Source organism: Physcomitrium patens, chromosome 13 (assembly GCF_059467195.1).
Source record: "Physcomitrium patens ecotype Gransden chromosome 13, ASM5946719v1, whole genome shotgun sequence".
NCBI lineage: Eukaryota > Viridiplantae > Streptophyta > Bryopsida > Funariales > Funariaceae > Physcomitrium > Physcomitrium patens.
In genome coordinates, this window is record NC_143422.1 from 7,390,647 (window position 1) to 7,414,449 (window position 23,803).

The window sequence follows — 23,803 nt, forward strand, 5'->3', positions numbered from 1 at the left end:
AAGCATCCAAAGCTCCAGTACGTACAACACCACTAACAATGCCTACAATTCAACCTTCGACATCCTTATCAAAGAAAGTAGATATGGGGATGGAAGAAATTATACGAGGAATGCGAGATCTTTAAATCAAATTGACAAGACTTAAAGAGAATACTTGTACAAACAATTCAAAGAATGTTTCAAAACAAGGATATGTACAAAGATGCATTTGGTGTGATGACGCTTCACACACTAGGAAAGATTGTAATGAATTTAATAATACGATACGGCAAGGAATTATTTGTTGAAAAGATGGGAAGATAGCATTAAAAGATAGAGAGGATCTTCTTCAAACCAATTTTGGCAAACGAGGAATGAGAGCATTGGTTCAAGATTACTTAAAAGAGCATGAAACAGCAGCACAAGAAAGTGCAAGTTATGGTGCTAGAGTAGATGATGACCTTGGTGGAAGTACGAAAACTAGTGAGTTTTGGGCTTCCACCATTTTTACAATACAAGAAGGGATATTACCTCGAGAAGCGTTATTAAAGACTACAGCTACAATACGAGGTGCAACAGGTTGGAAGGATCTTATTGAGTCTCTTTCAGTTCATGCATATATTGCTAAGAGCCAACATGAAGCTTTGATGGAAGAAAAGAGACGAGAAAATTTTGATGATATGAGAGAAGGAAATTCTTCTAAGAGGCAAACTTGAGGAGACAAGGCTCGGAAGGCAGCTTCACAAGAATTGCCTATAAAGGATACCTCAGTATCATTGGAAGAAAAAACAAGGGAGACCAAAGATAGGAGCAAATCAATTGCTTATAAGCTACTTTCTGACATTGAAGCGGCAACAAATTTGAAAGGGGTGTTGGAAGAACGTATATTAAACGCTAAGGTGGAATTCATATTGAAAGAAGTTTTGGGAATTGCAAAGAAGGAGTTTCATGATGTTATCATTGACAGCATTAAGCAAAAGAGGTAAATAATGGGCGAAATTGGAATGAGTCATGCTATTGATGCAAGAATATATAAAGATGAAGAAGACGTTGATATTGGTTACAAGCAACCAACAAATAAAAAGAATGGGTATAATCAACGAGTACGTTTCGAAGATTATAGTGATAAGAAAATAGAAACTTTGAGTCATTATACTCGAAAGCATTGGACAAGGGCAACTATTGAAGTATTGGTGAAAGTAGGAGATATAGAAGAACCAATTGTTGCTTTAGTCGACCGTGGTTCTGAAATAAATCTCATGTCTAAAGATCTTTATAAGAAGCAAAAATGGCCAATTGTTATGGAATATGGATGGACAATACGAGCAGCTAATAACACATGGGGCGAATTATATGGAGCTTGTCCAAATGTCAAAATTCGGATTGGGGATGTTGCAACGGAGCAATATTTCTTTGTTCAGGTTACAACGTCTTATCTGTTGATTTTAGGACAACCTTATATTACAGCAACACGAATGGAAACAAAAGTACCTGACGATGGTTCTGCTTATGCAAGGGTACGTAGCAAAGATGGGACAAAAGCTGTACAATTTCTAACAGTACCTCTTAATCATGAACGGAATCGAGATAGGTTGAGGGAGAAACCATTGCCAAAGATTGTTGAAGGATTTAAGGATTTTGGGGAGGTACCACTGTAAAGCAAGATTATGGAGGTACAAAAGAGGATGTACTCTCGCGAGATGAAGGTGCCTATGATGCGAATTTTATTGATATTTTGGAGAATAGAAATATTATGTATAAGAAAGTTGATGATTTTAAAAGAAAAGAAAAAAAAAGATTATATAATATTGAAGGAGAATTACGCAAGTTAGGTACATTGCAAGATGATGAGAGGATTTTAGGTGTTTATGAAGAAAATGGACTAGAAGATTCATTGGAATTGATTACATTTATTGGGTTAGGAGATAATGATAAGATTGTTGAGATTCATTCAAGAGAGGTTTATACCATACTTGAATCTTTTCAAGTACCAGAAGTCACTATAGAAACGAGATATAAAACGACAGATAAGAAGATAAAGCCTGTTGTCGGACCATTACGGGAAGGTTTTAAGAAACAAATGGAAGAAGTATCAAAAGAAGCAAGTTTAAGAGATCCAATAAAAATTGGACATCAGTTTAGTAAAGAGACTTTTGAAGAATTGAAGATTGATTTTGATGGTTCTTTATTGTCGGAGGAAATTACTTGCTTCAAAAAGATGTTGGCTAAACAAGGTAGATCATTTGCCTTCGAATCTTTAGAAATTGGCTGTGTGGATCCAAATATTATAACACCTATGGTTATCTTCACTGTACTGCATGTACCTTGGAATCTAAGACCAATTCCACTACCGAGGGCACATTTACCTAAATTGGTGGAACTATTAAAAAAAAAGATGAAGATGAAAATATTCAAACCCTCATTTGCACCGTATTCTAGTCGATGGTTTACGGTACCTAAGAAGAATGGATCACTACAATTTATTCAAGATATACAACCGGTGAATGCAATAACTGTCAGGAATGCAAGAATTGGACCTATTGTGGATGAATTTGCTGAGGCCTTTGCAGGAAGGACGATCTATTCAATGGGTGACTTGTATTCAGGTTATGATCAATTTCAACTTGCTGAACAAAGTAGAGATATGACGACGATGAGGACACCACTTGAATTGGTTAGAATGTACACTCTTCCTCAAGGCGCGACCAACTCAGTTGCGCATATGATGAATGGGATGAATAAGGTATTGAGAGATTTTATTCCAGAGAAGACTATGTCTTTTCTGGATGATGTTCCTATAAAAGGGTGCAGAGAAGGAGACAAGGATGAAACTTTAGATAAGAGGGGGTGGTCAAATATGTTGTTAATCATATACAAGATTGTGAAAAGATTTTAACTCGGCTTGGAGAAGTTCATCTTACATTATCAGATATGAAGTCCGTATTTGGAGTACAAGAGGTTGTGATTGTTGGACATTTATGTGGATCTTACGGAAGAAAACCAGATCTGACTAAAATTGATCCAATTAGAAGGATGAAAAAGGATTATGATTCTTTAACAGAGGTTTGTAGGTTTTTAGGTGCATGTGTATTTTATCGAATCTGCATCCCTCATGATGCTCACATAGCGGAAGCATCATATGAACTGTTACGTAAGGGCTACCGATTTAAATGGGAAGAAAGGCATATTCAAGCAATGCAAAGATTGAAGAAATTATTGATGTCACCTCCAATATTGAGGAAGGTTGATTATAAGTGCAATAGACCAGTGATTCTTACTGTGAACATGTCATTCTTGAAGATCTTCATCTTCATTGCATCGTCTTGAAGGTTGTGATAATCGTAATATCTCGTTTGGCAGGTCAGTAAATGAAGGCTCTTGAGTCAAATCCGCTGGTTGTTGGTTCTCCATCTCCTGAGCGTCACTACTACAAAGAAGCTATGAACAAGAATTGAAAGTAGAATGTTATCTTGCCTAGATGTTGTTTCTTCTATAAAGAAGGTTTTTATCTTGATTTTGATGGATGTCATCGATGAAAAGCCTCCACCGCCTTTGCTGCATTTATAAGATTCTTTACTGGCTCCCATGTGCCTTCACTAATATCATATCCGTACCAATGGATAAGTTATTCTAATTTATTTTGGCGCCGCCTTGAATCTAAGACTTCTTCTACTTCAAACTCTTCATTATTGTCCACTTCCATAGGAGGAGTAGGAGCTTGTCGTCTTCTTGGTATGTCCACTATCTTGTATGGTTCAAGAAGAGACACGTAGAATACTGGATGGATTTTTATTGACTCCGATAGATGTAAACGATATGCAACTAGATTGATTTGTGCAGAAATAGAAAATGGTCCCAACCTTCGATAGTCCAACTTGTCACAAGGACAAGTGGTCTTGATATTATGACGAAGTAGCCATACCTTATCACCCAAGATGAATGATGGTTGTTCATTTCGACAGACATCTGTATTGACCTTTTGTTGTTCTTGAGCCTCTTTTAACTGTGCCTTCATCGTTGCATTTAGCTCTGATAAATAAATTGCCAAATCTTTTGCAGCAGGATTATCAACTTTTGAAAAGTCAAAAGTATCAAGTTGTAGATGATAACCATAATTAGCAAAGAAAGGTGTTTGTTTTGTAGAAGAATGTACTGTATTATTGTAAGCAAACTCTACCAATGGCAAAAGAGTTGTCTAATCATCTTGTTGGTAATTAATGGTACATCTTAAATATTACTCCAAAACTTGATTAATACGCTACGTTTGTCCATCAGTTTGAGGATGGAATATCAAAGATAGTTTTATATCCACTTTAAGAATCTTGAAAAGAGTCTGCCAAAATCTTGATACAAATTGAGTTCCCCTATCTGATATAATATCCTTGGGTAATCCATGATAGCAATAGATATTATCAAGAAAGAGCTTAGCTGTTTCTTCACCTGTGATAGATTTTGTACATGGTACAAAATGTACCATCTTGGTAAAACAATCTACCATCACGAATATAGAGTCATAAGAACCTAAGATTAGAAGATCCGTGATGAAGTCTATAGAAACAGAAGACCATGGTTGTTCTGGAATGGGTAATGGCTGAAGAAGTCCAAAAATTCAATGACGAGGAGTTTTCAATCTTGAGCAAACATCACATGATTGTACAAAATCTTTAATTGCCTTCGATATTTGAGGCCACCAAAAATCCCTAGATATCAGCTCCAAAGTCTTACAATATCCAAAATGTCCTGTTGCTGGGAAGTCATGACAAGCTTGAAGAACACGTAAACATGCTTCTCCTTCCGGAATATATAGGCATCCTTCGAAATAGAGTAGCTTATTCTTGAATTCAAATTTAGAGGAATCATGAGATTTAGAAGAATTATTCTTGATATCATGAACAAGAGGGTCTGAAGACATATTTAACTGGACTTATTTAAGAAAAGTTAAATCAACAATCAATGTTGATTTTATTGCTAGAAGATGAAATTGCTCCGGCTTCAAGAGAACCATTCTTTGTTGCTCAAAAGCTGCATCTCCTTCTTTTGGTACAAGATAAGAACGTCTAGACAAGGCATCAGATAAACCTTGTTGTTTTCTTGGGCGATAAGTGATGATGAACTCGAATCTTGATAAAGACATGCTCCAACGAGCTTACCGATGATTTAATATGCGTGCTAACATAAAATATTTGAGGTTCTTGTGATCCACATACATGCTAACTGGACTGGAAGCACCTTTTAGATAATGATGCCATTCTTGAAAAGAATCCATAATTGTAAAAAGTTCTTTGTGGTAGATCTCATAATTGATTTCTGCTGCTGAGAATTTTCTTGAATGAAAGGCTATTGGATGAAGTTTGTCATCAGTTCCCATTTGTGATAAAACCGCACCCAGAGCAAAGTCCAATGCATCTATTTCCGTAAAGAATGCTTTGGAAAAATCAACATGATAGAAGATTGGTGCAGAAACAAAAGCTGTCTTCAAAGATTCAAAAGCAACTTCCGCTTCTTGATTCCATTGGAGTTTGTCTTTACAAGTCAAACGTATAAGTGGAGCTGTAACTCGAGAGAAGTCTTTGATGAAGATCCAATAGTAGTTGGCAAATCCCAAAAAACATTGGACATCTCTTACCGTTTTTGGAATCCTCGAGTCTATAATAGTTTGAACTTTCTTAGGATCCATCATAAGTCCATCATTTGAAATGATGTAACCTAAGAAATTGACTTGAGTAGTGTGGAACACACACTTTTCTATCTTGGCATAGAGTCCTGCATGTCTTAATTTTTGTAACATACGATGAACATGAAGTTCATGTTCTTCTGGATTCTTAGAATAGATCAAGATGTCGTCTAGATAACAGACCACAAAATTGTCCAAAAACTCTCGAAAAACATCATTCATTAGATGTTAAAAAGTTGTTGGTGCATTTGTAAGTTCAAAAGGCATGACGTTGTATTCAAAATATCCATACCTAGTTCGAAACGCAGTCTTCCATTCATCTCCTTCTTTGATGCGTACTAGATTGTATGCTCTCCAAAGATCTAGTTTTGTATAGATCTTAGCTTGATTCAGCTGATCAAGAAGTCCAAATATTAAAGGTAGTGGATACTTGTACTTGATGGTAATCTTGTTGAGTCCTCGATAATCAACACACATCCGCAATGATCCATCTTTTTTCTTCACAAATTGAATTGGAGCTCTTGCTAGAGATTTAGAATGGCATATGAAATTCTTGGCTAGATTTTTTTCAATATACTCCTTGAGTTTAGCCAACTCATTTTGTGATAAACTGTATATTGGTCCGAATGGCGGTTGTGCTCCTTCTTGAAGGTTAATTGAACAATCATAGGAACGATGTTTTGGGAGTGGATCCTACATTGTTTTTTTCGAATACATCTTGAAATTCTTGATATTGGCTTGGAATGCCACTTGAAGTCTTTTCACTAGTAGAAACGGGTGTGGCATAAATAATATATGGTGATTCTTTCATAGCAGCATGCAAGAAAGCTTTTGCACCTATAAATACGGGTTTAATTGAATTGGACTTATGACTCTCTATTTGATTAACTACACTGTTAGTTATACTTTTAGAGAAAGTAAGAGTTTGAGAAATCCAATTTATTTGAGGGTTGTATTTTTCTAACCACGATAAATCTAAAATGATTGGATTAGAGGGAGATCTAATGATATTAAATACTACAAAACTATTATGACCATTGATTATTACTTCTATAGGAAGGATTTCGTGAGTAATATCTCCAGAAGACAATGGACGACCATCTATGACTTCTACATGAACAGGTTTAGTTTTCTTTACTAAAGATATGCTATGTCTTTTGGTAAATTTTTCATCTTGTTGCTCCTTGTAGAGGTAAATTGAGTTGATGCATCGCAAGCATTAACTCCCTCAATTGTTCTTGCATTTGTACCATTGCACTCTTCATTTCAACAAGTTCTGCCATGATAACACTTAGAAGAGAGAAGATGTCTAATATCGCTCAAGACAAATAGAAGAGAGGACTTGAGAACAAAGAAAATACTAAAGACAATATCAGTTTAGAAGAGGGTAATCCGCAACTTCTAATATGCTTATATCTTATCAAGAAAAAAGAATAATCCACTCTTAATCAAGATTAGACAAAGCTCTGATATTGTAGGTGTACTCTTGTCAATCTGTCAAGGACAAGAACTCGATAAAAAAAAAATTCAAAAAAGTGAACCTTCACTCAAAGAGAGGTAACAAAATATATATAAACAAGTATCTATATTGAAAGAGAAACTGGAATGGCTATTGTCAAAAGACAAGAAAACTAGAGACCCTTGAAACTAGACTAGAAGCAAGAAAGGAGTTGACAAGAGTGAAGAAGCCTTCACTCTTGTCTCTATATATATACTATCTAACTAGGAGCTACATGGCGACATTCTATAGGACCTCCAATATGTGTTGACTTTGTAGGATACATGCCTTGACTTACAAGGTAAGTTCTTCTGCGTGTGAGCCACATAGTTAGTTTGATCTTCAAGCTAACAACATATGTGGCACATGGCCAACTTGTTGACCACGTTTCTAATCCAAAAAGTCAATTAAAGACACCTATGAAGTCAAAGCAGTGTCTATGAAGCTTCTAGGAAGCTTCTATATTAAATACTATAGAATTAACTTATTTTTATCTACTTTTACTTACTTCTACCTATTTGTATATGTAATTATTAGCTTACATGATTATGTTCGTGACAATGACTAAGGCAATTATACTAGAGCTCATGGAATTGTTTCGATTTGAATTGAGATGTTTAGGCTTATATCGATATAATACATATATGTCAAGACGATTGTTATTTGCAACTATAGGGATGCTTGATGGGATGGTGTTCAATTAGACAACTTATATAGCAATCCATATTCATGCAAAAATGAGAGCCAAGCATAAAATAGGAAAGTTTACAATATTACTCTGTTCCAACTATGTGTATGCCATGATTGCATTTACATTGAGTTTAGCAATACCAGTAGTAGAGAAAAATGTATCCTTGCTAGTATCTCAAGAAGATAAATAAAATTTATTGGCATTGACTACTAATTCAGGTAATATAGTATATAAAATTGGAGAATCCAGTCATATATTGGCAAAAGAGGCAATTCTAGAAGTTACATGAGATCCGGCTATGATTTATTTGGCGATAGAAGAGGAGAATGAAGTCTCGATTTCGTTAGATATCAATCAATTGGTATTTCTATAGGGCCGACTATCAGAAGGCATACATCCTAAGAATGCTTTATTGAAGTATATTTCATAAATACATTGTATGGTATGAGTATTGGATGTGGAGGGCAGTGTCAAACAAAAATTGGAGGCTTAAGTTTGTGAATTGAGAGAGTACAATAAAGATCTTTCAGCCCAGTTGAGAAAAGAATCGATGGAAGGATTGGAGGAAGATGAAAGTTTGTATTTGGAATCCAAATCGGTAGAACCAAAAATGGATAATGTGGAAGTTGATCAATTAGGTGGACCAGAGAAATAGCAATATTATATAGTTTTGTTAAGTAGTTTTTTTTTTTTTTTTTTTTTTTTTTCTATGTATCAATTGTGTGTTTATGAGGATATTGCATAATTAGGAATAGAGCTATGTAGAATGGGTAGAAATTTATTTTTGTAAGATATTGATAAAATAGATTAATCATTTTTAGGATAGTCAATTCAAAAGGTCAAATGATTGAATTAGTTGTGAAAAATGATTAAATAAAGAATGACAATTAGACTCTAGAATTTCAAGGATAAGTATATAGAAGTTGAAGAAGATATTGTGATAGTCATGAGTGGGAATAAGCTTGGTGCTATCTCTTGTTGTTTATTTTATTATTTTAGGTTTTGATCATTGTGAAGTGAATCTCTTGAATAAGTCAAAGATTAATTTATAAGATATTGAGTATGTAATTGAAGTATTATGTCATTGAATTATTATGAAAAGATATTGAGAGTTTGTTATCAAATTCTATGGGAGATTATTCATGGATAGAAGATTATGGTTGTTGTTTATTGAGAAATTATGTAAAGCTAGATTGGTTGGAATGGAAGTCTATTATTTCTAGTATTGGATAGAATTTATATGATTTGGATGGTCTTTTGAAAGTGTACGATTATACTTTGTTGTTATTAGTTGATGAAGGAGTATTGTTAGTAGGAAAAAATATTGTAGTATTTTTTGGTGTTTTTAGTGGTTTGGAATATAGTTAATTGTGTGACCTTAATGTGTAAGCTCATGTGGTTAGTCTTTTCCTATATTTGAATCCTTCTCTACAGATTTATTCTAAAAGAAATTTGTAGAATAAGTAAAATAAAAATCACAGTGATAATATAGCTCTAATATAAAGTAAAAAGCATCAGTTTCCAAATAGAAGATTTTTATGAAATCTAGATGCTATAAGATTAGAGTTGTAGTAAAAACTATCTTTAAATCATAAAAAATCTTTTATGCTTAAGGTTTCCATTCTAATTTTTTTTTAGATATCAACTCAATAATAAAAGCAGTGACTTAGAAATAATTCTTATTGAATATCAGATAAAAATTAGCAGATTTTCAGAAATATTGTACATCAGGTATTATCTATAAAGATGCCTATTCCATTACAACTTAAACTTTATTTGGGTCTATCAATAAGTCTTCATTAGATATAATATATTTAAGAAATTTTACTTTTATATGATAAAATATATATTTCTTTAATTTGGTATATATTCCTACATCTTATAAATTTTACAAGAAAAATCTCATATATTCTTTATGTTCTTCAAGAGACATGGAAAAGATTGAGATATCATCAATATAATAGATAATAAATTTGTCTAAGAATCTATAAAAAATATCATTCATTTAATACTAGAATATAATTAGAATATTTGTTAATTCAAAAGTCATGATATTATATTCAAAATATCAATATCTTATCTAAAAAATTACCTTCTATTCTTTTTATTCTTTAATCTATAACAAATTATATGTTGTTATATTACATGTGTTCTTACTTGAGAATGCACCAGGTACCTAGCTATTGAAGGTAACTTAAAATGTAAAAAAAATCCTACTAAATTTAATAGAGCCTTAAATAAACTTCAAATAATTACTAATAAATCCAATAAAACTTTAATTTATTGAACTTTTTGTAAAATAAGTCACCAAAGAAATACAAAGTAGTCATGATTTAATCTCAAAAAAAATACTAAAAAACCTTAAAGAAATATAAAAATAAGATTTTAAAAAAATAATAATAATCTTTTAAAAATATGAAAAATCTAAAATTTTAAGAAACAACAAAAAAACCTTAAAAAATAATAAAAATAAAATCTTAATATGATTTTAATTAAAAATATAATTAAATCTTAATCAAATCTCATATCAAACACTAATTAAAATTCTATTTGAACCTCAATCAAATCCTAGGCCAAATCTTAATGAAATCCTAATGAAATCTTAATTGAATCTTAACCAAATTTTAGGTCAAATCCTAATTGAAATCTCACTTAAATCTTAATCAAATTCTAAGTTAAATCCTAATAAAATCTTAATTCAACCTTAATTAAATTTTAGGACAAATTACCTTTAAATTTCATCTAAATATTGAAAATCTAGTGTAGTATCTATACAAAAAAAATTCACTTCAATCCAATTGATAGATTCCTAAAGATCTTAGAAACATTTACAAACCTTCAAATTTCAATTTCTGAGACCTCAATCCACAAAAATCTTCATATAATTCAATCTAATTGTTTAATTGACATCAAAATTTTCATACACATTTACAACTAGCACACCAACATAGTGCCCAAATTTCACTCATATACACACTAAAAAATTTTAAAAATCTTCAAATTTATAAATATATTTTTATTTCCCAATCCTTCATTCTACCAAGAACATCACTAATTTTGAAAATCCCTCAAAATCTCAATATTGATTTAAATGATAGAAACAAATTGCTAAAAATTTCTTCTCTCAAATCCTACTTTTTGATTTCTAAAAAAATCTTGGAATCATTGTACGTACATAGTGTGAGTGTAAATTTCACTCTTCAATCCCAATTACAAGATGGCCTCAATTAAGAGTTGCTTTTAATTGGTGGTATGAAAGGAAGTAAGCAATTAACAAGAATAAAAGATGAACAATCCCAAAACAATTGAAAAGAATGACATGAAGCAAGTACACAAACAAAAACTAAGTCACAGTCTGTTCACTGTGTTTTTACCCAATAAAAAGTAAAAAGTAAAAAATAAATTTTTAGATAGATAATTTTATTATCTTTCCAATGACATAAGAAACATGTAAATCCGAATTACTATGAATAATTTATGAAGTTTTAAAAAATAAGAAGTAAATAATTAAAAAGTGAAGTGAAAATATTTTACCTCAAGGGTAACTTGTTAATAGATCAAGGGTTCGAGCCTCACCAAGGCTTACATGTAGTGTATATCGGTTGCCTAAAGAGGCCTTGAGGCCTTAGTCTTATCTTCCTACCTACATCCAAGGTGCTACAACCCATATGGGAATTGTGCACCTCCCTTCTTACAAGGACTATACTAGCTGCTGGTCCTCCTATTTTCTATTAGTAGAATTAATATTTTTTCATTTTTGAATTCACCATGGTATTCAAAAATACCCAATTAGCCTTAAAACATTGTGTATCCTTCAAACCTTGCTCCATTTCTTCATAATGGCTCCCCAAGTGGTAAAACTCAATTTTACCAAGGTCTTAAAAATTATCCTAAAAATTCATAGAAAATTCTAAATAAATTATAAAAATTCCTATAATATTACTATAATTCTGATATCCATTTAAAGATATAATTCCCTATATTTATGATTTTTTCTAGTGATAAAAATTAATTTGAATCTACTAAGAATTTTAAATAATTTCTAAATAAATTCTAAAATTTCTTATGATGTTTCTATAATGCTAATAGCAATTTAAGGATATAATTTCTTATATTAATATTTTTTTATAGTAATGGAATCAATTTAAATATACTATAAATTCTACTTTCTATATAAATAACTAAAAAGATATGAGGTTCTTTCTAATGCTTCTTTTTAACTATTAACTAATATTTATAGTTTTTGTATAAGTAATATATATAGATATAAGATCAATATAAATATTAATTTTAGTAACTAATCTTTACTCTTCAATAATAAGTAAAAATACTAAACTAACTAAAATAATTGCCTCCAAGACTTACTAAGACTCCATTTCTTCTCCACTAATACTATTTTTTTTTTTTTAACATCTTCTAAGCACATCTTTACCTAATAAATGTAATTTTGGTACTCTACATGCATTCTTTTGTCCTAAAACAACTAATGAGTCAATCTAATGACTCACACATAGTTTTGTGTCTTAGGATCTAATTTTGACCCAAGTTGATAATTACTCCTCTCTAGGTATCAATTCTTAGCTTCCTAAGGTAAATTTTATTAAAATAGATTCTTAATTTCTTCCTACACATGCCAATATATTTTAGTTTTTCAACCTAATTTATTTTGCCTTATTTATGGTTCTACAAAATAAGTAGAAATTCATTTTACAAAATGGCAACATTAACACTTTTTAATTTTTTTATCTTTTCGACTATTATTTATATTTTTAAGATAATTTCTTATAATATTTTAAAATAAGATCTTCTATAATATAATATTTATTTATATCTTTTATTTATTAACTATATTATATCACAACATCCATCTTCTTTGAATTTATGTATTTTTTGGTATGTACTAAGTTTTTTTTTTATTATATTGATATAGAATGATCTTCATCTTGATTAAAATATTGATCTTCAATTTGCTCATCTACTTCTATTTCAATTTCTTATAATAGATTTTATTCTTCATTAAAATAAATGACTTCATTTCTTTCTTAAAATAACTTAATTTACTTGCCTACTATAGACATCTTAAATTTTGTACCATCAAGTTTTTATATTAAATATGTTCCATTGTCATATATTTATTTAACAACATAAGGTCCAAACCATCTCTTTGCAAATTTCTTTGTTGTGCTATATTGATCATCCAAGCTACTATCATAAACTAACACCTAGTTGCCATCTTCAATTGCTTTAGATCATATTCAATGTTTTTTTATAAAATATATATATATATATTTTTTTTTTTTCCTTTCTTCTTTTAGTTTCTCTATTTTCACTTCAATATCATTAGGTTTTCTTTTAAATTATTGAATCTATAGTACTAAAAGTTCTTTTCTATTGAAATCATCCTTCTAAGGCAATATATTCCATATAGACACTATTTTTTCTATTGGCATTATTGATTTTTGACCTTACATTAATTTAGAAGGTACATAACTTATTACTAAACTATAAGTTGTGTGATCAATCCATAATACAAATAGTAGTAGTCTAACCCATTTATATGCTTTGTTATTACATATATTTATTAATACCTTAATAATAAATAAATGTCCATGGTCACTCTTACCATTATCATTTGGATTATATGATGTCATAATATAATACAGCTAATGAATGCAAAAAAGATAAAAAGTTATATTATAGAAGATCTTATTTTAAAATATCATAAAAAAATATATTAAAAATATAGATAATAGTCAAAAAGATGATAAAACTAAAAAGTGCTAATACAGCTTTTTTGCAAAATAGGCTTCTATTAACTTTGTCAAACCATAAATAAGGCAAAATAAAGAAGATTGAAAAATTAAACAATATAAGCATATGTAGGAGGAAATTAAGAGTAAATTTTGGCATAATTTACCTCAAGAAGCCAAGAATTGATACTCAGAGAGGACCAATTATCAACTAGGGTTGAAATTAGATCCCGAGGCACAAAACCATACACCTCTGAAGTTCTTTGATAGATCAAAGAAAGAGATTTGAAAAAAAATTAAAAAAATATTTTTAGACATTAGTTTTATATCAAATATTGAGTATTTGAGGAATTAAATCAATATTGAGTATTTGAGGAATTTTCAAAATTAATAATGTTCTTAGTTAGCCTAGATTTTGAGAAATAAAAATTTATTTTTAAATTTTATAATTTCTTGAATTTTGTAGTATATATACAGGTGAATTTGATTAATGTGTTGATGTGCTAGTTATAAATGTGTAGAAATTTTTTTAAATCAATCAAATGGTTAGATCAAAGTACATGAAGGTCATTGTAGGTTGAGGTCTTAGAAATTAGAGTTTGAAGGTGAGTAAGTATTTTTAAGATCTTTAGTAATTTATCAATTATATTGAAGGATTTTATTTTTTATTTTTTATTTTATTTTATTCATATTAGACTCAATTTTCAACATTTTAGGTTAAATTTGAGAGCAATTTAATAATTCAAGAAGGACATATTGGTGCTAGAAGTTCAACATTTAGATTGAAGAAGGAGTCTAATACTTGATTAGACTATCTTACATTTCTTTTAATTGATATTTACTCAACATTTATTGAATTGAAAGAAAAATATTGGAAAAAAAGCATGCACAAAGATGTAATAAATTTTGTAGGATCTTTTGAAATTTTCCAAGTGTATTGAAACATTTGGTATTCAGATAGATTATATCCAATATATACTTTAGCTTTACATTATAAGTAGGTAGTGGATTTAATGACAATGTCTATAGAACTTATATAATTGAAGTATTTGGTACTTTTATAAGAAGATGTATTAAATATGGTTGAAAGATAAGCATCAAGAATAAAGGATACTAAAGATATATATGAAATTTTTTATTAGGAGATGTTATTTGTTCCTATGGTTATTTTGAAAAAATTACAACTGATAGAGATGAATTGGATGCAAAAAAAACAAAAGAATCTTTTCGTAAAATAGAAATTTAAATTTCTTTTAAAAAAAGATTTTTGTATTATATGTATCTTTTTCCATCATAATCTTTTTATTCAGTAATTCAATTAGCTTTAGAAAATAGGCCTTAAAAACCAAAAAATGGCCTCTATTTCCATAATTCTTGTAGAATTATAAAAATAACCAAAGGTACAACAATACTTGAATCAATGCATCTTATTTTATGTAATTAAAATATAAATGTCTTACCATGTTGTAAAAGTATTTTTTTTATGACCTATTTTTTTTAGATTTTTTAAATTAGATTACATAGAAGTCTTCTCAATTCTTTCTTCAAAATTTGATGGAAGTAGCAACACTAGTAGATTAATTTTTTTTTGTAATAATTTTATATTTTACATTCATCTTTATTTCAAATTTATCTATATATTCTTTCACTATTTCATAAATTTGCTTAAAATGCACATTTATTACCTTATTACTATCTTCAAAATCTAAATCCAATAAAAATTACAAATTATCTATAGTATCACAAAAGCAAGATTTTTCAAACATCACTAATATGAATTCATCTTTAACAATTATGTAGACATATCTTGTACAAAGAAATTTATATGAATAATATCTCCTATTGTCACCTTTATATATAAACAAGCTCCATACAAATCTTTCTTTGAATTATTTGTTGTTCTTATCATCTACCCATGTTCAATATCAATAGGCCATTTTTTTCTTTTATACAAATATTGATATAAAATTGATTTCGAAACCATGATTAATCAATGCTATAATTGATTCTTCTAAATTTCCTAATTTTATCAAAGTTTCTATTGTAGCCTTTGCCTAATGACTTTGAGAATAATAACTAGAAGCTTGAATCATTTTTTTTTTTTTTTTTTTATAAATCTTACTTGTAAGACATCTCCAAAAATTATATTTCATCTTTTTCATCTTCATTGCTATCTATTACTGTTCTTTTTTGTGCATTTGATGTCATAGATTGTTTTTTCTTTCTTTATTGTGTCAATAATAACTTCATGAAATTCATGCTTTCTAATTTTTAAAATTTCACTAATTGTGAATTCAATCTTTTCACTTAAAATTTGTTCCTTTATTACTTTCTTCAAATTTGTAGTAGCTTCAATATCTAATTGTAATTTATAAATAAGAGTCTTTTTTTTTTTTTTTTTTTTTTTTCACAATTTCTTTTTTTTATAGAAATATTCTCTATTGTCTCTTCATGCATAGGATTCTTTTTTTTTTTTTCCTTTTTCTCTCCTTATAGTTCTTTTTAATGGCCCTTCAATATTTTTATCTTTCTTTTATTTATTTTTTTATTAATGCTTATCATAGACATATACATGTAAACAAATAATTACCTATATCATAAAATAAAAGTAGATAAAAGTAGATTAATTCCATAATATCTTTAATAGAAGCTTTCCTAAAGCTTCATAGACATTGTTTTGATTTTATAGGTATCTATAATTAATTTTTTAGGTTAAAAACAAAGTCAGCAAGTTAGCCATGTACCACACATGTTAGTAGCTTGAAGAATAAGCTAACTATGTGGCCCACATATAAAAAAATTATCTCATAAGCTAAAGTATGTGTCTTACAAAGTCAACACATATTAGAGGTCTTATAAAACATTGCCATGTAGCTCTTAATTAAATATATATATATATATATATATATATATATATAAAGGCTTGGATTTACTTCCATTCAATATACTGGTGCTTCATTTCTTGAGATTTTAAATGCTTCTTTTGTAAGCACCTTCATTCCTCCTTCACTAAAGTTTGACTCCAATTTTACTTCAGTCACTTTTAAGTGTATCATACCATCTTTAAAGAAAACAACTCCATTACATAATGCCTTTGTAAATTCTTCACATTATCTTCTTGAATGATCCATGTTATCACACCACATGCACCTATGCACTATACCTTTGATTAGTCTTAATCTTTGACTTATTAATACTCTTGATGATTGATTTTTTTTAAAAAAATTTATAAATTTTATTTATAAATCTTTCATTCCTTGTATAATTTCATCAATGTATATTTCTTCTTTCTTTGATATAATCATTGAAGGTTGAATCATAGATATATGATAGGTAGTAGGTATTTTTATTTTAGATACTTGCAATGGTCTTTGAATATCCACTCTATTCTTTGTCAGTTTTTTTTGCAAGAAATTTTATTGCTTCTTCTACTTCCTTCTAATTTAATGTCAATCCATCTTCTTCTTTTTTTTCATCTTTAAGTAAAATTTTCAACTTCTCTTATAATTCTTTATCAGTCACTTGAAAAAAAAAATCTATTTTATTTAGATCCAATAATTACCTTTTTTTCTTTGATAAATGAGAATATTACTTTTCAAACTCCTTCAATAATTTTTTTGCTAGGAGATTCTTTTTAGGCCTTTGAATTTAATCAAAAAATAACTTATTTGTAATCCAATTACTATCTTCTAAGAAAAATTCATCTTTTCAATGCTTGTGAAAATTTCTCCCATGAACCTTCAAAATATCTTATAATAGACTTTACTTGATTTCTTATCTTTGGTGTAGTACTCAATTCAAATAATTAAACCATCTCTTTTTCTAAAACATGCTTCAATTCTATCTTCTTTACATAACACCTTAAAATGTTTTGTAATATCTTTTCTTTTAAATTGATCAATCTTATTGTCAACTACTTATAATACTTTGTTTATCATATCTTCTTTACAATCTTTAACTTTTTGTTATATTTAAGTCTAATAGAGCCTTAAATAAACTTCAAGTAATCCCTAATAATCTAAAAAAACTTTAATCTATTGAAAAAAATTAAAAAAAAATTACAAAAGAAATACAAAGAAGTTATGATTTAATCTCAAAAAAAATAACAAGAAATCTTAAAAAAATATAAAATAAGCTTTTAAAGAAATAATAATAATCTTTAAAAATAATAAAAATATAAAATTTAATGTAATCATAATTAAAATTATAATTAAATCTTAATCAAATTATAGGTCAAATTTTAATTAAAATCTTAATTGAACCTTAACGAAATTTTAAGTCAAATCTTATTGAAATCCTAATAAAATCCTAATTAAACTTTAACTAAATCCTATGTCAAATCTCAATGAAATTCTAATAAAATCTTAATTAAATCTTAAGCAAATACTAAGTCAAATCTTAATTTAAATCCTAATTGAATTTTAACCAAATCCTAGGTCAAATCCTAATGAAATCTTAATAAGTCCCTAAATCCAATATAAATTCTAGACAAGTTCTAAACCAAATTTTTGATCTTAAATAATTACTTGATAAATCCTATGGAAAAATAGAACTTCAATACCTAATAATCAAACCATTGATATCAACTCAAAATATGCACACTTTTAAATATCTTAATTAGAAACAATCACAAGAAAAATGAAATCAATTGCACTTACTGATTTAGAAAGATAATCCAATCGGGTATTTGGTAACCTCCTACTCCAATTTAAATGCTCAACTTTCAATGCCAATATCTTCTTCTTAAAGTGTTAAATTACTTTAAAATATCATCCAAACATTGGAAATGTAGTCTAATATCTATATAAAAAAATTTCACTTCAATCCAATTGACAAATTGCTAATAAATGATCTTATAAACATTCACTCATTCTTAAATTCCAATTTTTGAGACCTCAATCCACAAAAACCTTTATATACTTCAATCTAATTATTTAATTGATATCCAAATTTATATACACATTAACAACTAGTATATCAACATAGTGTCCAAATTTCATCCATACTTACACCACATACTTAGTAATCTTCAAATTCGTAAACAAATTTTTATTTCTCAAACCCTCATCTCATCAAAAACATCTCTAATTTTGAAAATCCCTCAAAATTTTAATATTGATTCAAATGACAGGAAACAATGTCTAAAAATCTCTCTTCTCAAATCCCACTCTTTAATTTCCAAAAGAATCTTGAAGTCTCTATAGATGTATAGTTTTATATCTCAGGATCTAATTTTAACCTAGATTAACAACCAATTCTCTCCAAGTATCAATTCTTAGCTTCTTAAAGTAAATTTTGCTAAAATATATTTTTTATTCTTTTCTATACATACTTTAATTATTTAATGTTTCAATCTATTTTATATTACCTTATTTATAGCCTTACTAAATAATTAAAAGCTAATATTATAAAAAAGTAATATTAATACTTTTTAATTTTTATTATCTTTTCAACTATTATCTATATTTTTAAAATAATTTGCTGAAATATTTTAAAATAAGATCTTCTATAATATGATATTTTTTCTCTCTTTCATTTATTAGCTATATTACATCATGAAAATGTTTTGTAGAGATTTATTTTGGTACAGATCTTAGTTTGATCAAGTTGCTTTAAAAGCCCTCATATCAATAGTAATAAATAATGTTTCTTCACCATTATTTTATTGAGGTTTCAATAATCAATATGCATTTACAAAGATCTATCTTTTTTTTTATAAAAAGTAAAAGTATATCTTGTTGAGTTTTGAAATATCAAATCTATAGAATATAAATCTTACATGATTTTTGTTATTGTAATCTTTTAATACAAAAAGCTTATTTGGTGATAGATTGTTCATTGGACCAAATGGTGGTTGAGCGTCTTCTTGAAGATTAATGGTACAATCATATATTCCATGCTTTGACAAAATATCAACATTCTTCTTTTCAAAGACATCTTAAAATGCTTTATATTGCTTTGAGTTAGCTACTATGAAATTTTCTTCTTTAGAAGTTGAGATTGCATAAATAATAAATGGCATTTCTTTTTTAATTGTCTTTATAAAAGTCCTTATTTCAAAAAATAAGCACTTTGTAGTTGATGACTTTTTGATTGATTTTCTCCTAAAAAATTCTATAGGAAATTTTATCTTATAAAACTTCCAATCTATAAATGGATTATATCTTTTTAACCACAAAAGTCTTAAAATAATATATATAGAAAACTTATCTTAAAAATTAAGTGCTTTTGAATCTAATAATGTATTTATTTGAAGTTTTTGTAGACCAAAAAATAATAGTATAGCAAAACAATAAATAAATTAGGCAAAGAAAGAGAAGGACCTTAATAAACTTAAAGTGTTAGAATGTCCACTCGAATAGTCTTTATTGTGGCTAGAACTCCTTGTTTCCTTGAATGATTGTACTCTTAGTTTTGATTGTATGTTGTTTTTTAAGATAGTTTTCTGATTTGTAGCTTTTTTTACTAAATGATAATAATAGATATTATTTAAATCAATATTTTTTTCCTTTATTGTAGGAGGTTTATATTATATTGCATCAATTTGCATATCCTTAGTTACAAAGTATAGAAGCAATATATTTGTTTACGCAATAGAATACAAATTTTTAATGCATTGTTTTGTCAAAGTCTATTAGCATTAATCTTGATGGTATTGAAATAATCAATTATTTTTCTTCACAGCTTAGCTAATGGCTTCATTGAGTATTTAAGAATTGAATAATAATAATAATAATAATAGATCTTTCACATTATTCTTTAGTCTTCAAGAGAATTGCCTCATAAAAATTTATTTATTCCATCTGATATCACAAGTAAATTATTTAAAATTACATGCATAAAATAATGCAGAGCATGACCTTTGATGTAATGAGCAAGTCTTTATTGTTGCCCACCAAGCCTTGTTATGTTCTCTAAATACTTCTACAAATGCTTCTAAAAAAGCTTCAAAATTATTTAAGATTAGAGATCTCTTCTCAAGTAAAAAAATAAAGCAAGATAAGGTTTGTCATACAAACAAGATTCTAACTAAACTAACTCATGACTTTTATATTAGATAGTGCTCAAGTTGTAGAAAAATTACCAATTAAATTTAGTTAACAAATCCTCTAAACTTGGAGTGTATGCCATCAAATTTTTTTAGAAGATCAATCTAAGATTCTTTAAGGTATTTATATAATAGATATTAGTTTGTTTTTGTAAGATATTGGTAAAATAGACTAATAGTTCATAGAATAGTTAGTTCAAGAGGACAGATGATTGATTTAGTTATTAAAAGTGGTTAATTATAGGATTACGTTTAGAATCTCGAAATCAAGAGCAATTATATAGGAGTTGTAGAAGTTTGTTAGAGTGCCAAACTGTGATAGTAATGAGCCAAGGTACGCTTGGTACTTCCTCTTTGTCTCTTTGTTTTCTTTGTTGTTGAAAAGTAATGGATAATTTCTGAATACTGAGAAGTGAGTCTGTAGAATAAGTCAGAGATTGATTTATGAGTTATTGATTATGTAATTGGAGCACTGAGTGATTGAATTATATGAAGAGTTATTGAAAGATTATGATTGTTGTTTATTGAAAGCTGTAAGTGTTTCAACAGAAGAAGTCTGTGATTACAAAAATTATGTGAATTCAAATTATTGGAGTGAAGTCTGTTATTCCTAGTATTGGATGGAAATTATTATATTTTGAGCAGTCTTTTGAGAGTGCAAGGTTGCACACTATTGTTATTAGTTGATGAAGGAGTATTGTTACTAAGAAAAAATATTGTAGTATTTTTTAGTGTTTTAATAGTTTGAAATACGATTAATTGTGTAACCCTAACATATAAGCTCATGCGCTTAGTCTTTTCCTGTGTTCGAATTCTCCTATACAAGTTTATTTTGAAAGGAATTGTAGAATAAGTAAAATGATAATCACAGTATTGAATAAGTGAATTTTTTTTATTGAGGTATAGGTGCTACCACCTCTTTAGATATAGAAGCTTAAAGAAGTAGTTGCATTACATGGTGAATTACTTCAAATCTTGCAACAATATGAAATCTTAAAAAATTCCTTAATTTTAGCAATTCTATAAGATAAAGTATTCAAGGTGTTTATAATATCATTTAACTTAGACTCATTAGATTCAACCATATTAACATCTTTACCTCCAGCTATCTTGAAAGAAAAAAAATAATTTCTAAACAATATTAGTTTAAAAGAGGATAATTTGTAACTTCTAAAGCACTTAGATGCCTTCAAAAAGAGGAATAATTCATCCTCTATTAAGAAAAATCAAGCTCTAATATTGATAAGAAGTTATTTTTAACAAATTGTTATAGATACACTATTCATAAGATTGAATAAGAAGTTGAATAGAAGAGTTTTAATAAGAAAGTTAATATGAATTTGATTAAATCATATGAATACAACATCAATACCAAGAAAAGTGAGCTAGAGCTCTGAGAGATGTCTTATCAAAATTGAAGATTCTCTCAATCTCAACTCTAATATATACTAGGTATTAGGAAGCTTTTCAAGAAGTTTCTATTTTACTTAGAAAAAAAACATTCATAAGATCCTTCTTGAACAATTTGAAATAGGACCGTTCTATCTTCAGAGTCTAAAATCTTTCTTATCTACAATAACATAAAATCTTATCACAAAGTAGAACAAATTATACTAGAACAAGATTGAATAGAACTAAACAAAATAAGACATCAAAGACAAAACTAAGCAAATAGAAATACAATAGAACATAATTAAATAAGAAGTTATAAAATCAAATTTTATTAAGAAAAAAGATTTAAAGCTATAATTGATGAAATGCCCAAAAGTTCCTAACCAGTCCTATTTATACTTTGTTCTACCACCTTGAACTTTCTAGAATGTTCTTAGATGATGGATCCTACTTAGATAATCACCCTAAATTCTTTTTAAAAAGATCTATGGTAGACTCAACCTAAATAACTACCCTAAGTCATTTTTAGAAGGTTTTATTATTAAAGAAAGAGAAATTAGGAGCCACAATACTTAGGATTAGCGAAATTGCATATAAAATGAAGTGTGGAATAAAATGTTTCTCACTTCCAACACCCATTATTTATAAGAGGTGGCTATTGCCCTCATGAATAACTTCCATTTTTTGGTAAATATATCCATCCAATATTCTATTGAGGCTATCCATTCCTATCTTATCTACCATAGTCACATCTTTTAATTTTTTGTTATCTTTTGACTATTAGCAACTTACTATGGTTTAATTTTATGTGATGGCAAGTACGTAAGATCTTTCTCATCTTCAACATCTATAATGGGCTCTATCTAGAATATTACCTTAAGCTCTTTCTAAAATATTCTATAGTAGATCCTATATAGTCTACTAAGCTAGTCCTAATTCTAAAAGCTTTCAAAACTTCTCAAAGATAATTCCAACTATATATTCCTATGTGTCAACAATACATATATCTTATCTATATCATGTTATAGTTAGTCTTCCTCCACTAATATGAAATGTCCTCTTTTTGCTCCCAATAGTATCTCCAAATTGTCTCTTGGCAATGGATGAAGTTTTGTGTAGGTTCCTAAGTTGCATCGTGGATGGAATAATCTTTCTAAAGAATTTTGTATTGAAGTTCTAGACATCTATTGCCACAAAAAAATAATAATGCTCCAAAATACTTTTTACTTCATATTCTTATTAGTCATCAACTACAACTGGTGGTAGTATTGGAGGTGGTAGTTGGTGTCAATTCGAAAAATGTTTTGATTTAGTATAAAATTCCTTCCATTATAAAATATAAAAGAATAGATCGACTTGAATATATGGTAGAAGTCCCAGATAGTATGTGACATCAAAAATCACTAAAAAAATATGAAAAGATCCAAGCCACTAAGGTGCTAATTTACGAATTTGGATTGATGTAGTAAGTAATAAGTTGGTGTTGGAGAATAACACCTAATTACCCTCTGATAAGGTCTTATGTTGCTAATGGTTATTTGCATATTGCTTTTGTCGATTCTATATGATAAAGAGATGGTATTATACTTTTTATAAGGCTATTATAAATTGTTGTATAAATTCTTCCATTGTCGAGTTGTTGGTGTCAATGACATGATGTAGAGTTGTTGATGTAATTGGATATTGATTGGTGTCATATTAAGTGAAGTCTTGCTTGAGAATGCATGGGATATATAGTTATGAAAGGTAAAAAAAATTGCAACAATAAGAT